The following is a 9643-nucleotide window of genomic DNA, read 5'->3' as shown; positions in this document are numbered from 1 at the left end:
AAACTTGTAGGAATACATATTCCAATGTTTCAATATACAATGCATACTATTTCAAGCAAAAGAAATGTATATAGCAGTTAAACTGAATAATATTACAAAAAACAACAACAAAGGTATAAAATATGTTTCATGGTTAACAAAATGGGATAGAAGACGGAGCTATACGAGGTAACGTGATGCGAAACAAGATCAAAGTATAAGATACCATTCGTCTATTGTCTTATCCATAAACTCATCCCAATCCAACACATAGCACATGTATATGTACATGTATATTATCCTCGAAGGCACATATCTTACGTAATACATCACGCCAGGTTTAAAGCCTTTAATGACTTGGTTAATTGGTCATATCAATTTAAGTGATTTTACCAAAACACCATGTCTGCTCAAGGCCAAATATGTGAATGTACATATATATTTCACAATTTAAGGATACAGCATTGCACATATTCACCACCGGTAATTTGTTTCGATTCTGTGTAACGACTCTTGTATTTGAGAAACAAGTTTTCTATGAGCTGGCCTGTCAAAATGTCAGTGGCGTTATGAGCGGTAACGTGTAATCCGTAGAAACCGTCAAATTTGAGGTACGTCATAACGAACCGCGTTACGAGTTTGTTCTCACCGCGATAGTGTATCACCTTCCGCAGTGTCAGGTACTTCTTGATAAAATTGACGCGGTTTAGCGGAAACATTGATGCATGCACTGTTGTGCAGATTGACATGAGGCTCGCGAGACAAACGAACACGAGCCAGAACCAGATAAAAAGGAATATTTTAGAGTTGAATAAGTTGATTGGAAGCACACACTCTACTGTCCAGCGTTGAACATTGTTCATTTGGCTGATCTGGAAACCACAGAGAGTTACACGTGGAAATCTTGATTTGATTTTATGAAATCGGGATTTTCATCCGCTAAACCGATCCCCATGCCGCAAAATCGTCCCCTAGGAAACTGTTGAGCGCAAAGTATTGTAGAAATGCGTTTAAAAAATAACATACTTTTGTCAGTAAACAAGCTGTTATGAACTGATTTCCATATCGTCGACCACAAACTAAACACGAGTACTTAGAAATAGTATTCTTTAGTGACATACAGCAGATGTCTCTATAGTGCTCCCCTGACGTCAGCCAACTGTCGAGATAGTCCGTAACTTCGTTAATCTTTTCGTCCCTTTCCATTTTGTGTGCTAGTTGCAATGCATACCATTGATACCACCTGAAAAGATACGATCACAATTGTACTTAGGTTGAATTGGTATGTCTATTTTGAGTCGTACATTGCTTTCACTATGTTCGTGCCGCTTTCACTTATTCAGTGCCGTTGTGACTAAATCCAAGTTAAAACACAATTAACAGACGTGCATGTGTATTTAGCGTACGTATTTGTCAAGACTGATATATGTAGAGTACATAAGAACTTTCCACGCAATTCGCGGCAGCTTGAACAATATGCTCATGAAAAGAAGGATGTATGGGACCCACTGGTAGTAGGTCAACTGACGCTCCTTCCGGTTGTCAATGTCGGACGGGATGACGTCCTCCATCGGCACTTGATAAGTGTTAGACACTCGACATATCTGTTAGGTTGAAAAAATATTTGTTTATTTATCATAATGAATATAGAATGACTTAGCAGTGACGCCTAGTAGATGATCAAATATCTTAATTTAAAAAAAAAACAGCTTGTAAAAATTTAAGGAATCAAATGCGGTTTAATATTTGCGCCGTTTAAAACTACGGTAAAAAGGTATGGTAATTGGTATGTATAACATGGTATAACCATCACGATGGCAATGCTTATTTCACCATTTAATCAGACTGTATCATGACAATTATATTATTTTGTTTGGTCATACAGCTCTAATATCAGAGCTCAAAATCAGTTTTAGTTCATTATTCCCGTTTCTACATCTCGAATACGATAGGCTTTTCCAAGGCTTAAAAGGACAACATGTATCTACTACTCATAACACCTATACACATATAATATTGGTAGACCCTTTTGGCAATAAATGAGCAGTGTGTTTGCTGCGGGAAATATTTAGTACCTGGTTAGCATAATTGACATGTGCGTCTGTGAACTGCGCGGGGCACCAACATTGAATGGCGTCCTCGACATATTGTTTGGTGCTGACCATAATCATTATGGTAAATATAACCAGCATCATCGTAGAGTAGTGGTGGCTGAGACGGTCGATAAAATCGTCGTCATTTCGGAGTTTGCCGAGTCCAGCATAACTGCCTACGGAGCCTAGAACTTTGTCTAACCTATGGAAAAGAGAAAATACAGTTGTTTAAAACATCAAGATAGTATATAAACGGAATCGTCGTCTTCCCTGATACTGCTTTGACCCGCATAACTGCCTATTATCGTGTATTGCGTAGGAAGAAATGATACATTAATAAGAAAAACATGTATCAAGGTAAAGCTGGGTCGGTCAGAAGCATCGGTGTTATTCCTTTATTTCCTTATTCCTGCAAAACTACAAGCGGAGACCATGCCATCACCTAAGGATGAGAAGAACAAAACTATAATTAATATGATGTTAGCATTCGCTTCTGTATCTTCACTTTCATCTAGACCTTCTATGAAAAGTGATTGATTTCTGTAAAGCTTTCGTTCTTCTGAGCTCACGAAATAAACCAGTATTTCATTAATCGAATGTTCCACCATTCTTTATTTCTGTTCTTCAAAATTATCGGCAATTTATTGTATTTTTTTTCTTCACAAGGACTACATCAATGTATCGCTGAGGCTTTTGCATGTTTGTCACAATTTAACCTCTCGTACATAATCTACAGACTTTCTCTCATTCTCATGATCAGTTTCATACGAATAATCCACATACAATTTTGCCTTCTGTCAAACATAAGCTTAAATTGTGAAACCAGTACTTTCGTGCTTTGTAGCATTATGCACATAGACAAACGATGGTAAATGCTTCTTCCAGTGTTGTCATTTCCTTAAGGGGGATAAATACAATTCTGGTTTTTATAATATTCAAAAGTTTACATAACTCTTTCTTTAAATCTGATTCAAAGTTCTTGCCTTGATCAGAATGTAGCTATGAAGGTTTTCCATAATGTCAGAAAAAATGTGAAGCAATGCTTCTGCTGTAGTTCTTGGTGCTTGTTCTTTTGTGGCAACTACTAATAAGTACTTTGTGTAGGGATTTGTAATAACCAAAGACGTTTATAAAATTTCCCTTGAATAAACTGTCAAATTGTCTATGTAAACGAGCTCCAATGGTTAATGGGAATGGACGTTTACCAGAGGTGCCTTAATATATGTAGATGTTCTAATGCAGTGGTCACATTTTTCAAACCGTTTGTCAATATCAACTGTGTAACTAGGCTAATACAATATCTCTCTGGCCAAAGATACACTTCTCTCTTTTCCCGGATGACCGACGTCATTGTTAATCTATCAGATTATCTTCAGACATTGTGTTTTAACAGCATGTGGAAGCTGTTCTAATGGTTACTTGATCGACTTAAAAGTGAGGTTAAAGTAGTAGGGCAACTTGGGTTTTAACTCGGTTCTCAGATACTGTTCATTCAATGGACTTCATACCTCACATAATTTTTCACTTCAATCACACGATTAGGTTACTTAACAGATAGACAGACAGACAGTTTATTTTGACTTGTACAATGTACATCGTCAACAACACATAATGACATATAATGTCAACGTGTATGTAAAGTAAGAGATAATGCAAACAAATGAGTATATATATATATATATATATATATATATATATATATATATATATATATATATATATATATATATATATATATACACAAATATATATGTACAAAAGTCAGGCGCGTAGCTAGGCTTACGCGTGTACGTACGTGCGTAAAATATATTTTGAGAGTTCTAAAAAATAAAATCGAACGAAGCGAAATATGCAATAAAAATCGGACCCCAAATGGGATGAGGGTGAAAATGAGCATTGTTCAGAACAAATCAGACATGAACAAATTGTCATATGAAGCATATAAATATATTGATGCTCTAGGCATTCTGTATAGTATTTCCTTTTTGTACATGGGAGGAAATACATACAGAAAAATTCTGTAGTTCATCACATACATTAACCCGTTAAACTGTCTTAGAATGTCAAAATAAATAAATCGAAACTGAAATTTCATTTCAGACGTTTGTTCCGTGATCAGTAGGCTAGTGACATGCTGTTTTTAATAAATTATTATTTTCGATGTATCCTTACATTTGTTAAAATAATGCCAGAAACTACATCGACGAAATTTAAAAAACACAATATGTATACAATTCCGATAGAATGGGTGATTTTGTAGAGCGTAATCTACCAGCCAAATCGCTGGAAGGGTTCCAGCGTGAAGTGTGTCGTTGGAGAAATAGGTGTGATAGCGATGGCCTAGTGTATGACCGGTCGTACTAAACACTGCAAAGCCTAGCACTAGCAATTTTTATTTATTTGTATTTATTTTTTTGAGTTTTATATATTTAGTTGGAAAAAAATATAATTTATTGCCAATATTGTGTTAAATTTGTAAAATTACATTACTTCAAGATTGAAAAATCCAGCGAAACCTAGCAAAGCCTATGGCAAAGTCAAGCAAAGTCTGTTTTATTGTTATTCATTTGTATTTATTTGTATGAGTTTGATATATTTAGTTGGAAAAATTTATAATTTATTGTCAATATTGTGTTAAATTTGTAAAATTACATTACTTCAAGATCGAAAAATCCAGCGAAACCTAGCAAAGCCTATGGAAAAATGTATAATTTAGCAAATTCAGATTTATTCTGAACAAAGTCAATATATTAACACTCAGAAATAATATTCAAAAACAAAAGGATGTCATTGTTGAATAATTGACCTTATTGGAACGAAAATTTGGCATACTTGCATGCTACAATATCAAATTCAAGTTACGTCGAACAAGGTCTAGCAAAGCCTAGCAAATTCAGATTTATTCTGAACAAAGTCAATATATTAACATTTTTAAGATATATTTTAATACAAAAGAATGTCTTTGTTGAATAATTTGACTTTATTGGAACGAAAATTGGCATACTTGCATGCTACAATATCAAATTCAAGTTACGTCGAGCAAGGTCTAGCAAAGCCTAGCAAAGTCAGGGATATTTTGAACAAAGTCAATGAATTAACATTAAGTAAGATTTGTATGACACTATAGGTGATACATTAGCACAAATAAACACATGTTTATACCCAAACATATCAACATGCCTCCACATTTTACTGTCAATGCCAGTTTCGACAGCCACTGTGGAGCGTTCGTTTAGCACCATGAGAAGGGTGGAGACATATCTACGGTCAACCCTGACCCCCGGTAGATTATCTGGGCTTGGTTTAATGAACACCCACCGTGATCGAGACATAAACATTGATTTGGTGAGAGATGTGTTTGCAAGAAGAAAGGAGCGACGAATAGCCCTTCTATTTCACGTGTAGGCTTAAAAGGAAAAACTTATGTATGAATCCCCTGACAGTCGGAAAAACATTATTGACCTGATCGGTTGCACGCAAACTTATACGACATGTTTTTTTTTTTCAAGTATGCTGGATTGCAAGACCTTCGACTCCGTGGCAATGCCCACAAGCACGCTTCTATGATTTGAGAATGTAATAGTCTGTAAAGTAATAGAAAAACTGTGTGGTCGGTGAAGACAAGATATGGCTAACCATTTTCTCAATATTCATTTACAGGTTTCGCTCTGCTTGCGGACAAATCTTACAAAATTTACAAGTAACTCATAGTATATATATATATATCAGAGGATGAACATTAAATAGAATCTTTTTCATCATGAATTCGAATGAGGATAATCATACGTTTAAACATTCTTATAAGTGATTGAAATAAGCAGGGATGACATGAAGTGATATATAAGACGAAGAGAACTTCATGTTGTCAGTAACACGTTTGAGATTGAAAAAAACCCATGCAACTCGGCATTCTCCGGCAAGCTTCGAGATAAACCTCGTAAATATCAGTAAGGATAAACGAAAACGTGATGAGACCACCGGCGATTCACACATTGTTAATCCGTGTAAAAAAGGCCCACCAACAAGGAAATGAGTTGATATAGTATACGTTCTTGAATCAGAGAAGATATTAATTGTTCGCATTTCAATATATTTAGATTTCAAGATTCAAGATCAACTTATTTATTAAGTAACTTCAACTTAAAGTGTTCCTCATAACATGATAGATATATTACATTCAAACATATATACAAGGATAACATGATAGGTTTGAAATCTCAGACATGAAAAAAAACTGATAACATAACACTTTGCATAAGATACTTTCACATTTCACTTACACCTGACAGTGAGTATGGACTAAAAAACAATAAGTAAATATTTATCATATTTAGATGTTCTTCTTTCCTGAAACACACTGTTTCCAGTAGAAAAATCATATTCGCACAATAAATGTACATGACGTTAATCGAAATGAACGTAGTTCATGGCATGTAAACAATAATACACCGGATTTAATGCATGCATTGACTAAATATCGGCATTTTCTAACTCAAAGTAGGATTATCCTACGAAATGAACATTTTAAGTCATACTTTGCTTATTTCTGCAGCTTTCCTTGCAATTAAAAGTGGTGGGAAGGGGTGAGCTAGCCGCCCAGTTAGCTTTATCAATTGATTGCCATAATAATAATAATAATAATAATAATAATAATAATAATAATAATAATAATAAAAGCTTTATTTACCGAAGGTTACACATTTAGACATATGCGAACATATATTCTAATTTTCAATATGGCCTTCAAAGTAAAGAAACAAAAGGAAAAAAACAAACATTATCCTTGAAAATAAGTCACCTGTCAATGTTAAAACTAGAAAGGTACATTTACATATAAAACTATTAAACATTCTGTTAATAAATACATTCATACTTTAACATTCACTCACAGACATTAAACGACATGACTTTAAATTTAACATATACATGTTAAAAGAACATGTAAAATAATTTATCATTCACACAAATAATGAAGCTTATAATTTTCTTTGAACGTTTGAAGGGTTTTCATACATACATGCCTTTGTTTCAGTACCATATTGTTCGAGCTGTACACAACAAATACGGTGTACCCAGCCAGGGCCGTAGCTAGCCCTCCATTCATGTGGATTTATAATTGTGCTATGGGGGATCCGGGGCATGGCCCCTCGGTAAATTTTGAAAGCAACTGCAATCTGATGCTGGGCGTTCTGATGTGCTTTATTTAGTACTGGAAATGGACAGTTTTGTTTTATCAGAATTATGTGGATTCAGCCGCTTACTCGCGTATAGCTACGCGCCTGCCAGTTCTGTGCGTGAGTGTTTTTGTTGTTGTTGTTGTTTGTTTGTTTTTTGGGGGGGAGGGCTCACTTTAGCTCCTAGGCTGTGAATAAACCCAAACATTGAAAGTTTCCGTCTGCAGTAATTTGCATTATTCAATAAGTCGTCATGTCGTCGAGTAGTCTTGTCTTTCTTGATAAAGAAACACAAAACATCAACTGATAGATACGCAATTGAACATTTTTTTGTAAATGAGAGCCTAAAACATAAAATATTTAGTCTGGTTAATTTAGTCAGGCTACTTTCATTCACGACGTTAATATTATAAACTTCTTGCAAAATAAATAATGCAAAATTTCGTAATGATATTTGAAATATTGTGCCTTTAATATTATGTCAACATAATCAAAGATATAACATACACGTACTAAATGTGATATTTATTATTTATTAATACAAAATGCACTACTAACGCACCATCTTACTATACTAAACGTGTCTCACTTTAATAAATGTGTCCCATTCCCACCCCACTAAAGGGCGAAACCAAAAAAAGTCGATCTTACTATTGGTTTGGTTACCAAATAAAATGCGTGGCTGTATTTTTGTGTTTTAAATGTTTGTATTTTCAGACTTTAACATAGAAACTGCCTTAAACATGCTCGGTCTCTCCCTATAATATATTTACATTGTATTTGTTTACAAAAGACAGTCAAATAACAGGTGGTTCTCACCTTCTAGACTTATTGCATGCTCTACATAAGCGTTTTTTCTCTTGGAATATTTGTCCACCTTCTGGTCTCAACCGAGAGCCGGTGTGATGATAGTCGTAATTTAGTTAATGTTATTTTATATTTATCAATGTTTACTCTCTTTAAATATTGCTTTAAACTGATAACGGGCAAATTTTAACGGGAATTAAAAAGCGATATAATGGCAAAGACAATGAACAATATGATTGATTTTGATTACAAAATAATCGAAGAGAGTTTACAACAAAACACTTACACATGCGGTTAATCCCGGCAGGAAAAAAAACATTGATTATCAAAGTGATAAACATTTTATCAATCAATAAACCAATCAATCAATTAATCAATCAATCAACCAATCAATTAACTAACAAACAAAACGACCGACCAATCAATAATGTGTAAAAAAAATCATTTACAGGTCTTGTGTCACTATAGCGAATGTATGATTTGAGGTATTCAATGTAATGGATGGTAAATGCATGATGTAGAAACAAAATACAAAGGTAACAAAGGTTTAGTTAGAAGGTTAAAAAAGTAACCAATTTAAATAGAATAAAAATTGCAAACTCTAAAAAGAAAGAAGAAGGGTTTTCTTAAAACCAAAAATTTTGCAAATAACTGCAAAATGACGGTAGGAAATATTTACCTTCGACAGAAGAATCTGCTTTATGGGTGGGCTGTCACCATGGCATTGTGGTCTTGGAGTGAGAAGCTAACCATCACCAACGATAGCCAACAACGACGGACTAACAAACAATATTTTATTGCAATATAAATCATTGCATTAAACAACAACAACATATAAGCAATATTTTGGCGCATTTTAATGGGAAATATTTTTTATAAAGGCTGATATCTAGAATCTAACAATCAATTTCAGTGAAGATGGTTAAACCTGTTCAGTGTAAATGCTTGACTCCAGTATACGAAAGGTTTGATCATCGACCTTTTTCGGATATAAAATGTTTCACAATCGAACACCATGTAATAATGTATGCAATCGCAACTCACTAGGGTATGAACTTGTAAATCAGTGGTGGTTATTCTTTTTCCAGTTTGTTGTTATAAAGTTAATCCAGTTTATAATCAATAAGAAATATCACCTAAGAAATCATTAGCGCATATTTATCATGAAAAAGAGTTAGTTAAACAAAGCAGATAAAATACCAAATGTCATTAACATTTTATCTTGATTTCGGATGTTAACATACACAACCTAATTACTGTTGACGTCACCTGTACATGTACAACCGGGAATTGAAAATGAAGATTTCGATTATTTGAAAGGCCTTAAAGTTCATTGTTGAATACGGAATAAAGCAAACGAGGCTAATACAGTTATACAAACTGTGTATGTACATGTGTGTTTGCAGTTATGATATAGCATTATTCAAGAAATGCAGTTCTACGAGAAAAAATACACACTATTCGTCGGATTGCAAAATGACGGTAGGCAATCTGCACCTTCGACAGAAGGATCTTATATCAATAAAAGTGCTTTACTTTTGAAAAAAAGTTCATCAAACCATCGCGCATTTTCATTGAGATTTATAGTCG

The 9643-nt window shown here is 34.1% G+C and overlaps 1 pseudogene; it reads right to left on the bottom strand.

The window, feature by feature from the left end:
• Window positions 1-422: 422 nt before the first annotated feature.
• On the bottom strand, window positions 423-5410 carry LOC128241002 (innexin unc-9-like; annotated as a pseudogene).
• Between the last annotated feature and the right edge of the window lie 4233 nt (window positions 5411-9643).

This window comes from Mya arenaria, chromosome 7 (genome assembly GCF_026914265.1).
Source record: "Mya arenaria isolate MELC-2E11 chromosome 7, ASM2691426v1".
Lineage (NCBI taxonomy): Eukaryota > Metazoa > Mollusca > Bivalvia > Myida > Myidae > Mya > Mya arenaria.
The sequence above is the reverse complement of the archived record's forward strand: the minus strand, read 5'-3'. Positions and strand labels throughout refer to the sequence as shown.